Raw genomic sequence first — 14,500 nt, 5'->3', positions numbered from 1 at the left:
CTTCTAAATGCCTCGCAAGAAGTCCCCTGGCAGTCCCAATGTCCGATTGGGTCATTCCACACGCATTTTCGGTTTCAGCCGAGTTATTCGCTAAAGTGTGTGACGTCAAAACCTAACCATTGGGTGCGAGCGAGGACCTTCTTTGCCTCTGTGCCGTCACGCGAAACTTCTCGTGAGGCACGGAGAGTGCTTGATGCAGTCAAAAACACTGGAAAGATGAAAAGCATCTATATAATAATGTTGGTGTAGTATTTTTAACTTGTAGGATTATTAAATAAATGAAAGGAAGGTGTCCCGCCTTTGCAAAACGAGATTATTTCACCGAGATTATTATACATATACGTTTTAGTAGAAGCATTCTTCTGAAGCGTAATCGCACCGTTTGCACTTTTCGACATCGATCACGCCGCTCGATGGATGCTTCTAAGCCTGACTTTCGCGAAGACAGTGAAACGTACGAGTCTCGGATGTAATCCGTCGAGGGACTCGCGCGAAATTTCAATGTTGCAAGGCAGTAGCATCGGCATGGATCGGACACAGCCGCGTCTGGATCACTTGGATGGCAGAGTGGGAACCTCTCGCCGCTTTTCTTCCCTTTCACGTACACGTCGTTCGACTCGCTCGAATACCGGGAAATCCTGATCGCTGCCAGCATGTCTACCAAAGCCGACCGGCACGGCGGCGCGGACGGAATCCGAACGTTCACGGAATCCGCCGAGCAATTCCGATTCCGAGTTTGTTAGACACACGGCGAGGCCAGTCCCATAAAACCGTAAACGTCGATTACGCAATGATGTAATATAATAATGGATATTGTCCCGGCAATGGAGATTCCGACATATAGAGTTTCACATTGCTTCGGTGAGACACGCTCCTCGCACAATTGATACATACTTCGCCGCCGAGAGCAGCCCGTCGCGTCGCATCGTGTCGTGCGTCACCCAGAGCGACATGCTCTTTGATTTCTGCGTTCTTTCTCGTTTCTCTTTTACGCTTTCGAGGGAATCGACGGCGGTTTTTGCGCCGGGGATAATGAAAGAGCGGTTAGAGGAGTTTACAATCTCGCGGAGGCTGAGCAAACCTTTAAGACCGGGAGCGACAAGAAATCGATTGGATCGTGATTCGATCTATATGCATTTATAGCGTGTGCTACCGATTCGAGTCCACTTGGCGATTTTAGAAAGCTTGTAGCGATAACTAATTCTTCCCCTTTGCTCAATTAACTCGTATCACCAGATTTGCGGACATTGTACATTGTACAAAGGAGTTTAGAAAACTTCAACTTTAGTCCCGTTGTTAAAATTGTCAGATAGTCTCAGTTCTTGCTTTGATCAATCAACCCTTATCACTAGATCTGGAAGACCTAATTTTTCGGTCATTACACACTTATATTTATCGAAATGGGTACAAAAAGCACCATTGCAAATTAATACCTAACTCTAATAGTAATTTTGAATTTGTGGCGTAGAAAATTTATCTATTCTATATATTTTAGCTTTGATTATTCTCCCATCAAATCATGCTCTCCTGCAAAATTTGCGCATTATATCATCCAATGTTGTTCCAGCTAACAATTTTATTTCTGAAGGGATTTTATAAAAGTAATTTATTGCATGTGCGTGTTCGTTAACATGATTATTATTAAAATATTTCCCATTAGAATTTTGACACGTAATCATATTATCGGATGCCCTAGACCTCAATTGTACTACATCTCTGTTATTATTATGTACATTTTTATCTAAATATTCCTTAATTTCATCACTCGCATGGCCTTTTTGATTGACACCAAATAATAAACGACTTGTTGTTTCGCCTGTTTCTTTATTGACAGTATTGTTCAATGCATATTTTACCTCATTGAGTATTTTTGTACCAATTGTTGGCTGAAACGACGTTGGACGATATAAAGTGCAAATTTTACAAGAAAGCAGGATTTTATGGGAGAACAATAAAAGCTAAGATAGATCTTAAAGAAATCTGACATCCAACGTTGCTCCAGCCACCAATTCACATATGTCAGGCGACTCTGCAATTTTCCTATCTAGAGAGAAACGTTCTACGCGATTCTAGGATTTGTCGCTCATCCGAGAGAAAAAAGAAAAGACGCGGCTGATAGACTAGGCTCGTTTGCCCAGATCTCATAAAGATATGCTTATTCATCCTAATGGTAGGTTGTCGACGTGGACACGCCTCTATCAAAGTCGTCGGTATCTACAAAGAGGACTCTTTGAGATTTCCTTTCCGTTCCCACCATTCCCTGATTGACGAGCAATTCTGGGTCCCACTCCCTTGTTGTTCTGGAATTGAGGGGTGACCACCCTTATTTAACAGATTTGCATAGCTTCTTGACAGCTCCTCTCTTACAGCCAACGAGGCGACACATCTTAAATCAATTGGATCTTTATTTGAACATGTTTACGTCGGTCTTTATTGTACAGAAATATACAAAATGTGTACAGAAAACGGATTATAGAGAACATTAAATTAGATTAATTTTGTGTCGATCTTTTGTTGGCAAATTAGTGCGGATGGGTTCGATATTAGTAATTGGAGTTAGGATGTTCTTATTAATTGAAATCGTGTCGCGTACTTTAGAATTTTACTCGTCCAATGGCGTCAGAGTAGATTTGGTCGTTTATGGTCAGACAGCCAGGCAGCGAAGAGTTTTCAACGACCATAGAATGATTTCAGAACGTAACGTGTAAGATTGCTATATTTTAGAGAAATCTCGACCGAAGCTTGTGTTCTTTAGAATTTTATTTATTCGATAGTTTTATTAGATGAGAAATGTAAAAGACACTTGTTTCTCTTATTGTTAGTTCTCCTCGAGTTCTCAATGAATCTAAAACCTTCGAATAATCACATAAATACAAATGAAATAATTACCTATCAACAGAGACTTGAATAGGGTCCGACGATCCGCTGAATAGCTGATATAGCTTTGCGAGAAGCAAAACTTGGTGTCCCGCGTAAAGTGAACGAGAAGGGAAATATCGATGGGAGGGGTAAGTGGACGCAAAAAGGAAGAAAAGCCGCGGTCGAAAAAAGGTAAAGGAAGAGGAAGAGGACGAAGAGAAGAAGAAAAGTGGCGAACCGGCTGGCCGCAACAAACTTGACGTAAACCAAACCTACCGGTCCTACCGCTCGCGCTACCACTACATACCACCTACCGAACTATTACCTACAGCAGGTCTATATCTGGACTCCGGTTCGTGTCTTTCTCCCTCTCTCTCTTATCCGATGCATCGTCGTGCCGCGCCGTGTGCCGGAACAGTGAAATCACCTACGTATTCTGCCTTACAGTGCTATGTGGGTGTTCCCAGCTCGCTGCGCCGTGACGAGATTTGACTCGAGACCCGACTCGATTCCCTTCGGGATCGAAGCGTGGCAACTCGTTACGGCTGCTGCGGGCATTCGTTCCGGTTTCACTGTGAATTAAGATCCACGGGACCCTCGGTAGCTATCGCTTAAATAGGGTCCTCGACACCGGGAAAAATCCCAAGCGTTTCTGTATTTGATACAGGCACAGTTTATCTATGTCTATATATGTATATCCTCTAATGGAAGTGCTCTGAAGGAAGGCTTCAGAGGGAAGGTAATCTTCTTGATCTGGTGAAGATCATGAAAATCTTGCCTTCTCTTTGCGCCATAAAGTGTGTGTGTATGATTTTCTTTTGCCCATCTTTGCGGATAGAAAAGATCAGAATGGGTTGGTACAAGTTGGACCAGTTCTTCGTATATTTAGGATCAATGCTGACGTGGAACAGAATCTTTCTATGATCAACTAATTATGATTACTACTTGGAATTCTTCTAGATCCTAGTGAACATCGGTTTCAGCAACTGTATTGCGAGAGAAATTAATTTTCGATGATAGATTAAGAACTAAATTCGTAAAACACGAACACATTTTTGTCATGAGCGTATAAAATCCACAGTTCATCTACAACATATATGGCTCTCTGTTGTTAATTAGCCAAAAAACATAAAACCTCACCAAACCCCATTTCACTCATCAATCTTCTCCAGAGCATCGTCTTCAGACTCCTTTAGCCCAACAGTAAGTAATGTCCCACAAAGCAATCAGTGCTCATTCCACACACGCACCGAGTCGAAAAGAAAGCTTTCTTTTCTGAGAAGAAGCAACTGAAAAGAACAAGCACCTCCTGAAAAGGAGACTGGTTCGCGGGTGACAATCCTGGTTGATCGATGGTTATCGAAGATCCGTCGTTCTCGAACTTTTCTTCAGGGCCGCGTGGCTACGCAGCTGTTGTAATTAATACGCGATCCTCGTCCGCGGCGTTACGTAAATGTAAACCGTGGCCAGCGATGGAAAGAGAGAGGAAAAGGATGGGAAAAAGGAGGCGCGTCGAGGAAAAATGGAATGAAAACAAGACAAGCGAACGGGTTGGTTGTCGCTTCTCGTCTTGTCTCGTTCTCGTCGGTTCTCGCGTGGATCGATCGATTAAAATCGTCGGCGTGCCAGCGGCTGACATAATCCGGCTCTCGCATGGCCCGACCGATTAGAAATCCGTGAGTGTCGCCTTAATTGACTCGCGATTACATTTACGAGCGCCGCGCCAACATCACCGTGTCGCAAATGAACGTGACACGCGCCCGACAGGTGTGTTTACGCGTGGTGAACACGGGGCAAATGTAACTCGCCGGCGTTTGTCGCCCGGACGAAAAAGTATGCACTTTGAGAATCGTTGACGAAGAACTTCGTGAAATGTGCGGGAATTATGGACGGGTAACTAATGAGAGAGAGAGAGAGAGAGAGAGAGGAAAGAAGCTTTTTGCCCTGACGGAGAAATGGATGTCCGATCGGAATTCCTTTCTTCGAGACGCTTCTTTGATGAACCATCCAATAACAGTCACCGCGAGACTGCTCGCTCGAACTGGGGATGCTAAATGAAGCTTTGCGGCGAAGCACGAGCTGTAATTAATTTGCCAGACAGCTCGGCTTACGTGCTTTGCTAGCATAAGCTACTCGAGCTGGTACAGTCCCGTTTGAGCCCTGTTTTCCCTCTTTAGCGTCGCGTTTGTGTTTGAATGCTCGTTCTACCGACTCGTTTGAATAATCGCGGTTCTATTTTTTCGTGGATTGAGTCGTGTTTGGTTTTGTTTTGTGTAGAGAAGTATCGTGAATATGTTGGTAAAGGTTTTACTAAAAAAAGTAATTAGAAACAATAAAGTTTTGTCACTAAATTGTCACTTTTCTGCATTCGATACTGAAATGAGTATACATACATACATGTAAAATATTAAGCACAGTTACTCTAGAGCTTTCATTTGATCTACCCTAGAACAATCTCATTTGATGCATATGCGGTTTGTGTAACCAATATTGTAGTTTTCCACAATTTCTTACAGATTGTTTTGAATTACAGCATGGCAATTTTTAGCGGCGCCCGAAAGTCGCCATTCGAGTGCAAAGGGTTAAAGACACAAGTCATTGAAGCCACTACGGCGTACAAAAGTTTCCGGTCAGATACCCTTTTCGCTTCGCATTCTGACAGCTATATCTAAAGGATTGTTTACCGAAAACACCGAGCAGGATAACTCGGGTTTGTTTGCTGTTCTGTATTTAATATTAATTAACATTCTTTCAGATATCGCTTTCCAAATATAGATTGCTGAATCTTTTGTGACCGGAAACTTTTTGCACGCCTGTGTATCTGGAATATGTGCAATTAAACATACAGTCAATGTAGAAAGTATTCGTACGCCCCCTAAAAAGGAATAACTTTTTTAAAATTGGTCCGAACAGCTTGACTTTTTTTTGAGATGTTAGAAAGATTAATTTACTAGGTAAAGAGGTATCAATAATTTTTTTTTTTAATTGCTATTGTTATATCTGTAATAAAAATTTAGAAGATGCCTCTCGTATATCTAAGTAAGTTATATACATGTACAAAGTTTCATTGAAATCGAACAAGGTTGTTATGAAATATAATTGATTGAAAATAGCAAAAATAGCAAACCCTAAATTCAAAGACTTTCACATCTTAAAACTTTGTACATGTATATAACTTGTTTACTTAGATTCACAAAATACATGTTTTAAATTTTCGTGACAAAATACATGTTTTAAATTTTCGTGACAAAATACATGTTTTAAATTTTCGTGACACAGGCACAGATAAAATAATTAAAAATATATATATTTACATAGCAGCTGATAAATTAATCCTTCTAATATCTCAACAAAATTTAAGCCGTTTGGACCACATTGAAAGAAATTATTCGTTTTTAAAGGATCTACGAAAACTTTGTACGCTGACTGTATACATATAGGTTTATAAGAATATCGTTGACAATATGTATGTCGCCATCGTAAACAAAAAAGATAGTTTTGTAAGGTGGAATCGATCACATACATATAAATAGTGGGTCTTCGTGGATTTCCATAGATTATTTTACAGAAATTTGAATAATGGAAAAAGTTCATATCCTTCTTATGTACACAAGTTATACTAAATAGAAAAAAAATCTTCCAGAATTTTAAAAACTCGATTCGCTGTCTGAATGCAAGGTCTTAATTCATTCGACGTTTGAATTTTCTAAATGACCGTGTCTAACATTTTACATACTATATCACCAGTATGTTGAAATCCGCTGCTCCATTAGCGTGCGTTTATGTGCTGTGATAAAAGCCATAAAAACTTCGATTAAGTAGAGCTGGGATGAAAGTTGCTAGAAAATATCTTGGCCTGGTGTATTTATAGCAAGGCACTAGTAATAGTACAACTTCATTTGTTTTATTAGTTTCTGCGTATCCGATGCCTGTAAGGCCACAAGTCAATGGCAAAAACAGCTATGGTAGCGAAGGAAAAGTAACATGGTTTCCAACGCTTGTCTCTATGATCGTTCAGTAAGTTTTGCTTGTTGCTTGAACACGAACGTTTCCATTACAAAAGAATACATTCGCTTCCATCATCTTTCTAATCACTTGCAACTGCAACATAAACGTAGCCTCACCGCCCCGCGACGTTATGGAGGAAAGATCACGGTTGTCGACAGCACCGAACAGTTCAATCGAGCGAACACGCGATTCTGTTTCCCCGATGCTTGTACCCGCCATTCGAAACCGCAAGATAAAGAACGAATAAAACGTGTCGCCTTTCAATGTTCTCTTTCAGGTGGCTGTTAGAAGTTCAGGCTGAAACCGCGAAGAGCACCGATTGGCAGCAGCATGCTAGCGATATAGCGTTCGAGCATCGACACTCTTCTCCGTGAAGTGACTCTGCCATGTTGCTTAGGTAAGATTAACAACACACAACAATAACGTCATTTTCTCGGTGATCCGGGGCGTGCGTGCGCGCGCGCGCGTGTAAACGACCTCGCCGAGACTCGCCGATTCAATGCACCCGGTTATCATTATCGTGTGGTAACATGCGCGAACCCTCGCGTGTCGCCCACGTCCCCTCGTATCCCCCGTTTATGTCTACACATAGTCGACGTCGACGAAGAAGGGTGTCCTCGCAGTTTGCGAGAGGACGAGTCGCAGTATCGAGCGGGAACGAGAAACAACGCCGCGCCGAGCAGAGCAGAATCGAGCAGAGCAGAGCCGAGTCCGCGACAGATATGCCGAATGCGTGTTATCGTTTGCTGGTGTACTATTTTCATATGTTATCTCGGTCCACGTCCGCCATGCAGCCGCAAACACGGAGTCGCAGATCGCGTAGACGCGCGTGCTGCACCGTGATTAGGGTTGCCATCTGTGAAATCGCTAATCTAGGACAGGGGGAATTAAGACCACGAATATATACATACATATTTCTCACCGAAACTTGATGTCGAGTGATACATTTTCATAAAGCTACGACAGCTACATGCTCCCGAACAATGCAGATTACGCCCCGAAAACGGAGGAGTAATACTTTTGAGGGAGACAGCGTTCTAGATTGATCTTTTATCTAGCGTTTTTTATTATCGAGAATCCCATCTTTGCATTATCGAGAAATGGGACGTTTGCAATGCTCGTGTACGTATACGTGAATCTAGCGGTATGTGAGTGTGCACTACACCCTTAACTAGAGGTGCGTGAGAATCTGAACGTTTAACCCTTCGACGGCATACTACCGCCACTTCTCCATAATTTTCCTTTGATCGTATTGAATGTTCATAAAGAGGATTCGTTATGTAATCCAAAAGAAGGTCCAATTTCAGGACGAACACGTTACGAAATAGGCTAGAGCGTCTCGGAGGAGAGAGTACGAAGCCCGCCCGTGTCTGCCGGGTAATCTGGAGCACGTTTCCTCTAAACAACCCTGTATAGTCCGCTCCGGACGGTGATTCAACCACTTCTTCTTTTACCATGAATGGTATTGCATTGTTCCACGCTTCCGTGTAACGTACACACAGGCCAGGCTCTCCCGGTCGGTCGCGAACGCAAACGCGAATGCGAACGCGGCCGAACGTGTGCACGTGCATAGGCCAGAATTCTGCAGAAGTGGCTATCGTACGTTTTCCCCGCGCACAATGTTCGTGACTGGTTTTATCGCCGGCGGGGCCCTTCGTACCTCGGCCACACGAAGTTACACACGGTCACATTTGTGGCGAACGCGCCCGCGCGCGAATACACACGTTACACGCCGCGCCGTCAAGCGAAATAAGGATTTTTTCGGCGGACAGAAACTATAACCAATCAACACAACACCAATTAACACGACGGTTAATGTGCTGACGACAAGCGAGTCGCATAGCGCGCTTAACATTCTGCCTTTTTTAACACGTTCCCCGCCACGTGAAATACCACCCGGTATTTACTTCCAGCGCAACTCGGAAGAAAAATAATTGTTTCACTCTTTCGTTTGGTCTAAACGCACCGTGAGGAATTCAACCTTCTTCTGCATTCAACAATGAATGTTTCCGGTCTAACAAGGAGAGGTCGCAGTGGTGGGGTCGTCGATTTTAATGAAACTTTTTCTGGTGGATCTAGAGCAAAAATAAGCAGACCCATGTCCGAATGTTTTTATCAGTACTCATTATTTATACAGATAATTAACATTTAACTTGATGATATCCAGAAAATATCGTGATACACTGTATTTATTAGTCATATCTTAACTTTTACGGGCTTTATCCGATTTCATTATTCTTGGGACGCAACAAAATTAATATGTATGTGACAAATTTATTTTTTCTAAAGTGAATCAGGTTTGCTTTTCGAATAATATCAGAACAGCAATATGTATGTTATTCATTTTAGCATTCATGAAATGTTCATACTGTCGAAAATATTTATGTTTAAAATGTTATTCTTATTATTTTACTTTTCCCTTCTCTGAACAACTGCTTCCGAGAGATTGCATACGTGCCTGAAATTTGATAATTTTTCAGTTAGGTGTAGATCCTTTAGCATGATAGAGTTGTTTATGCAGATTGCGAATAAAAAAAGATTGCTTATATGTAGGTAAAAAGTACATATTGGTTTTCAATTTGCACACCTTTCATTAAAACTTCTTGATACTGACGATTTGCAGTCAACATTCCGTGCGAGACTGAGGTTCGTATTTTCCGCGCATCGCATGTTTCATGCATTTCGTTGGTTCTTGCCAGGTATAAAATGAGCAAAAAACGAGTATATTTCTTAAAATAGTGTATGCTTGGGTATTTCCGTTAATAAACTGTACCCTCAATATCACGATTGAAATACCTGAGAAAAGTGGCTTTTGTCCAGCTAGATTTTTCCCACTATGCGCCAGGAATAGCTAAGTTGTAATCGAAAAATTCGGACGAAAATGGTCCCATCAACGTCAGAGCAATCTCAGGAACGCAACAAATCTATTTCCCAGTGTTCCTCGCGCCAAGACACGAGTGCAACTAGAAATTCCCAGCGGCGAGCATGCAGATCCCGTGTCTGAAACGGTCGGCTCCGCGCGGATGCAGTCGGCCCGCGAGATTAGTAGGTTTCCAGGCAATAATTGCAGCCAGCGGGCAAGGCGTGTTAACCCGATGGAATCGTAACGATATCAGACGGATGGGGGGGTGTGGGGCGCGAATTTATAGAAACGTCAGCCGGCAATTACGGCGTGTTCGCGGTTAAGCCACGTTAAAAGATGGAATCCACGCACAGGATTATAGCAATTTCAGGGTGGCCGGGCACGCGCGCGTCCGCTACAACATTCCCCCGCGTCCCGTTGATTTACAGTGTGTCTGTTGAATAATTATTTAGTGAAACGCCGGTTATGCCCGATATCCTCGAACGGTAAACCGCCTTGTACATACCGCGACTCTCGAGACCGTCCGGCTAGGCTCTCCGGCAAGCTAGGCGATTTCCTATTACCGTCCCGCGATGAAATATCGTGTTTGTAGCCCCGGCCAACAGAGCCGGCTAACTGCGAAATCGTGTGTTTGCTCGCCTCGCTAGTAATAACATTGCGGTCTGCGAGCCGAAGAGGGAAATAGTCTCTCTTTTTCTGTCTTTCTCTCTCTCTCTCTCTCTCTCTCTCTCTCCGCTTGTGTTATAAAGTTACACTGCGATCGGAGTAACGCGATACACTGCGCCGAGAAACAGTAGTTAGAGATCGCCGGACGGAAAAAATACAGTGGCGGTGAAAACGGTATCGGATCCGGACCGATACCAATGGCGCACCGATCACAAAACGGCCCGCAAACTATGTACCTACCTGGTCCCGATCCTTGATGATCTAGCGCCGCGATCGAGCAAAACCCGAGCCCCAAGTCCAAATATCCGTCGCACGAATATTCAGAAACGTTTGGACAGTTGCGAATCACTTCGCCGTTAAAGATTTTCGCTAACCAATCACGCCCATCAAGCGCTGATAGTCAAGAAGTTGCAGTTCTGAAAGAGAACGCCATGGTGGTCACCGGTGACCGGCACTATTCTATTGCTTAAATATGATTGTCATAATGTGATTATGTAATTAATTATTTATTTATTGATGCCCCGTAAACCTAGTTTGGTTTATATAGCATACATTATTATGACATTATACAAAAAGAAAGAGAAGTATATAACACATAGTATGTATAAAGTGGAATTATACATATAGTATAAACGTTAGGCGCTAAATCCTAATCTTACATTTTTTAATAAAGTTAAAAATAAACATTAGCGCTGTAATATCTAGTACGCTTAGAAAAAAATTAATAGTGTAGGGAGGATAGTGTTTACGATTAAGGAGCAGTTCAAACAGGTGTTCTCGTTCTGAATCATATTCTGGACATTGCCAGATGATATGATTGAGATCCTGAGCCTCCGCTCCGCATTCGCAAGAACTATCCGAAATGAAGCGTACTCTTGCCAGGGAGGCATTTAAATTATAATTATTTGAGCGGCTCCTGTTAACAAATGTAACAAAATCTCTCGGTAAATTGAGACTAGAAAACCAAGGTAAAAAATGTTGAAAAAACTATACACCTTTATGTAAGCCTTCAGTCTTAATTCTATCATTCGATTACATTCTCATTTGATATTTAAAATCGCTAACGAAATCGGTAAACGGTATTTTGACGTTCGATACGGTTCCCGATTCTGTAGCTTTTTTGGCTAACGAATCAGCCTTCTCATTTCCTACTAAGCCAATGTGCGCAGGGATCCAGATAAATTTTACAAATTTAGTATTACTAGTGCAGGATATAAAATTGCAATATTTGTTCTTAATTTCTAAGAGCAGTTTGTTACATCGCGAATTCAACAAAGGTTTTTGTAAGGCTTTGATTAGCTTTGTGAATCTGAAAAAATGAGAAAGTTTGAATCAGTGTGGGAGCTAACCACATCTAAAGCTCGATTAATTGTGAAACATTCTGCTGAAAATATCGACGCTTGTCTATGTAGGCTAATTTTTTGGCTCATATTTAATTGTGGGGAGTAATAAGCTGCTCCCACTAACTGTGCATTTTCTGTTTTACTGCCATCTGTGTAAATCTCAATCGTTTGCGGAGGGGCCGACTCAATAAAGTCCTTTAAGACAGCATTAGGGTAGACTGAATGTGATTATGTTAAGGTGAGAGTAAAGTCTGCGACTCTCGTATCCATAATTTAGCCATCAATCCAGTTGCGACGCGCGCGTCAACGCCGCGGTTGACACGTTAATTTGTGAAAGAGATAACGGAAGCCGTGTTGCTATCGGATGCGCTGCAAAACTAGCGTCACATTCCAAACATCGTTTCACGAGGTCGCCGTTGAGCACGCGCGTTGATTAGAGAATCCGGAAGTAGTTTGAGAGCGCGAAGGAATTCTTAGTGAGCAAAGGAGAGACACCCGGGCCCAATATAAACGCACTCGAAGTCTCTGTTATCACGGAACCGCACACGCGTGACCACGCCTCGCACGTGAATTTCACTCTCAATAAACTTTTCGCGGACGAGAACGGTCCCGCTTTCACTCGTTCCGCAGAAACTGCGGCGCGAGATCGGCAAAAGGAGAACGATCCGCTCGGACCGCGATTACCTCGTTGCAGAGTTACAAGAGCGTCTTATCTGATCCGTGGATTCTTTGGCTACTGTAAAAGTGCTCCCGTCCGAATCTATTAATAGTCCGCGTTTCTGATTTCTTATTTTTTTTTCTTTTTCGAGTGGATTTGCGGCATCGATTCCGAGTGGCTCGCGCGCTATCGGCCTCGCTGTCAATCAACCACGCGCTGCCGTATCTGATTCGTCAGACAGCCGGTCTGCGATGAAATCAGGCGGCGGCAATTAATCACGGAAAAAGTATTCGGCGCGGCCACGTCACGGTCACGATCAGCCGCGCGCGGTCTTTAATTCTATTCGTCAGCGGCGTGTATCGAGCAAGACAATGGGCGATGCGATGGTGTCGGTGCGTCATCATTGTTCCGATCGCTATTCGAACTTTTAATAATGCGTCCGAGATTAAACGGAGATTCCCGTGAAACTGGTCGAAAAAATTGATTCATTGTATTCTCTAAAAGTGTAAAACTTTAAAAAGGCTTTTCTGAACGCAACAAGATTCTAATTTTATTCTGACGAGCGTGACAAGTTTGATAGAATGTAATGATAAGTAAAAGTTGTCTGTACTGATTGCAAGAGGCAGAAACCGATGAAAAATATCATGATTCCCTTCAAAATTTTCTAGAGTCGTTTGAAATTTCTACCTACCAAGTTTTTCCATGAATGTATGAAATCCGCAGTGTAATGACGAGGTTTGCATTTTATTCGACAATAATTTTCTACTAAGAATTTGTAAAACCGGTGACTCAACTTCCAAAAGACGATAGGCCCAATTAGAGCCAGAAGAATTCATAGCAGCGCGCGAACAGGCCGAACACCGTGAATCGTACATGATGTAATGAGTCATTTAGAAGTCATACTAACGCAGTATGCCGCGCTAAATGGCTAAATGTGAGTAACTGTAGAATACTCACGGGGCTCACTTCAAATAAACTAAACTTAGCTTATTCTGGAGCGTTGGGAATCGTTTCGAACTGTTTGCAATACTGATTCAAAGTCCAAACGTTGCTAGCAATCGTAGTCGTGGTATGTCCCACGGCTTAGCTGTATGCATGAACTGCGAGAAAATCGCGACCTGGTGAATCTAAAAATTCTGTGTATCTATTGCGAAGAATATGAGCCACTTAAGAATTAGAGTCTTTAACGTTTAATGAACTTAATTTTAGCTAGGAAGGAATTATTGTAGGTAGGAAGAAATGAGTCACTACTCAAAATTGCTGTACCATTATTTAAACTATTGTTTACATTATTAAACATGTTGGTATCTCTAATCAACTACTAAACATTTAAGTATTATATGAGGTATTACATCACTTTCATTTGCATAAAGAGAAAAAAAATCATATATGTGCAATGGAATTATTCTGGGTGGGAAAAAATGTTTAATTTTCTAGTAAAAATAGCTCTGACGGCACAGGGTTAATGTATGATTGTAAAAAAGATCTGTTGGATTACAACTGTGCACCAAGTGAAAATGAACCTAGGAAGTGGTAGTAAATAGTTTTTCCATAACGTGGATCCACAGGCCGCAACAGCAGATGAAACATGTCTAGCACCCGGAAGCTGCGCGGAGAAGATATCAGGCGACGAGAGAAGTTAACACGCGAAACCCTCGAATATCTTATCACCGAGTGGTCCGGTCTGCTTTGGTTGGCCGGTGGTAATAACAGCTGGCTGTTATGCGCGTATATAAACGTCGTTAGGCCGCGTAGACGGCAACTGATTCTTGGCCGCGTTGAATCGAGAGAATTACTGCCGGCCGGGCCGGGACGGGCGGCTTTGGAGTCGCGCCAGCGCAGCGATTCGTTCGCGTGCGTACGATTCCGTGGAACATCCGTCGGGTCTGCAAGTGGGTCGCACAGAACGACGCAAGCCGCCCCGCGGAAAGACATAGAGAGCTGTAGACGAACCGAAGCGATTCGCGATCCCGGCGAAATTAAGAAAACACAAGGGAAGATCCGACACGGCGCATCGCGGCGGTCGCGAATGGCGTTTTGCCAACTATTCTGCGAACACTCGAATGTTTATGCACGACCACATTCGGCGGTTCACGCGGTCCC

General features: G+C 42.8%; 1 protein-coding gene across 5 annotated transcripts in view; it reads left to right on the top strand.

The window, feature by feature from the left end:
* Positions 1–14,500, top strand: part of LOC143214037 (receptor-type guanylate cyclase Gyc76C) — a 118,254-nt gene that overhangs the window by 26,157 nt on the left and 77,597 nt on the right. For 3 of the 5 annotated variants that reach the window (XM_076434568.1, XM_076434597.1, XM_076434561.1), the window contains exon 2: positions 7,145–7,264. The exons of the other annotated variants lie outside the window; for them this stretch is intronic. The gene's annotated coding sequence lies outside the window, so the exon portion shown is untranslated. The remainder of the gene's footprint in view (positions 1–7,144; positions 7,265–14,500) is intronic. 5 annotated transcript variants of the gene reach the window in all.

The sequence above is a fragment of the Lasioglossum baleicum genome, chromosome 1 (genome assembly GCF_051020765.1).
Source record: "Lasioglossum baleicum chromosome 1, iyLasBale1, whole genome shotgun sequence".
In the NCBI taxonomy this organism is placed as follows: Eukaryota; Metazoa; Arthropoda; class Insecta; order Hymenoptera; family Halictidae; genus Lasioglossum; species Lasioglossum baleicum.
This window is presented reverse-complemented; position numbering and strand designations above follow the sequence as displayed.